Below are 1,504 nucleotides of genomic sequence, written 5' to 3'. Positions count from 1 at the left end.
ACACACCTTTGTGCTGCTTTCGCTTATCTAACAGCGGATAATAGGGGACTGCACTATATACAAGCTAAGCTTTTAAAGCACTCCAATCCATTTTCAACTTTTTTGATTTCTCATTATTGATTTATACACCGTTAATCAATTCTATATAACGACTTTGCTCATACTTTGTCATCTGATGATTAAAAATTAAAAAGTTCATACAAATATTTTGGAAAAAAATGTGTGTACATATAGGATTACACTTTGCTTATAATTGTATGATTGTTATTGTTAAGGAAAAATGATTGACGTCAAATAAAAATGAAACCTATAAGCGAAAACATTACTTTGGCTAACAGACTGATTAAACTAGACTCCTTTAGGAGCTTTCATTTTACACGTGTATGAAAAATTAAAAAGTTCATACAAATATTTTGGAAAAAAATGTGTGTACATATAGGATTACACTTTGCTTATAATTGTATGATTGTTATTGTTAAGGAAAAATGATTGACGTCAAATAAAAATGAAATCTATAAGCGAAAACATTACTTTGGCTAACAGACTGATTAAACTAGACTCCTTTAGGAGCTTTCATTTTACACGTGTATGTTATTTAAACACGACAATACACTTGAAGCGAGAGATACATTATAAAGTAATCGTTAGAATAGAAAAGTTGTACACAGTTTAAAGGGAATCATGATTCCTAGCAATGGTCTCATCCTATGTACATGAAATTATAATCCAGTGAAAGTGTGAATTCGGATTACATACATGTTTATTGAATTAGGATTAAGCTTCTTAATTCTGTTTTCAAACTGATAATTTGAATAAGTGCTAGAATTGTATCCTTAACAGTTATTACATATCCTTAAACATTGAAAAAAGTTTTGCATGTTTTTACGTGTTTAGATATGTGTGTGTTTTGGTCTTATTGTTGTTTTTTCACTCACTTGGTAAAAATAAGTACATAAACCAACATATTCTTTTTTTTTTTCATTTGCTTTAATATATTGTCAAGGATACTAACCCATAAATCCCACTGTGCTTAAATTGTTTTTGTGTGATTCTAAGTGGATGCGGATGAGTAAGTATGATAAATCCTTCGGGTTTAATGCCAGAGTTAAGTGTGTGCGTGTGTGTCACACACAAAACACACTGCTATAGCTTCTGACCACCCGAGCATTGAGAATTTAGGGTTTCTGGGACGAACACTAAACTAGGGCTTTCTATAGCTCAGTCGGTAGAGCACTGGACTAGCAATCCAGAGTCTCGGGTTCGAATCCCGATGGAATCCCATTTTCCCCTCATTTTACCACTAGTAAATTATATTCTTTCTGGTCAGTCTCATTCTGTCTGCATTTGTTACATACTCAAAAAACTGCATCACTTCGGTGATCCCTCATATTTATCCCCAATTTGAATTATCCTTTAGGTTTATGCCAGGTTCAAGTGTGTGCGTGTGTGTCACACACAAAACACACTGCTATAACTTCTGACCATCAGAGCATTGAGAATTAGG

At 33.0% G+C, this 1,504-nt stretch overlaps 1 non-coding gene across 1 annotated transcript; it reads left to right on the top strand.

Annotated features, from left to right (window-relative positions):
• The first annotated feature begins 1,205 nt into the window (after positions 1–1,205).
• Positions 1,206–1,279, top strand: Trnaa-agc (transfer RNA alanine (anticodon AGC)). The gene has a single exon. It is a non-coding gene; the product is annotated as a tRNA-Ala (tRNA).
• Positions 1,280–1,504: the final 225 nt, after the last annotated feature.

This window comes from Diadema antillarum, unplaced genomic scaffold (assembly GCF_040938485.1).
Source record: "Diadema antillarum isolate AM-2024a unplaced genomic scaffold, OU_Dant_1.0 seq00001872_RagTag, whole genome shotgun sequence".
Taxonomy (NCBI): domain Eukaryota; kingdom Metazoa; phylum Echinodermata; class Echinoidea; order Diadematoida; family Diadematidae; genus Diadema; species Diadema antillarum.
Note: the sequence above shows the minus strand (reverse complement) of the source record. Positions and strands in the feature narration are given on the sequence as shown.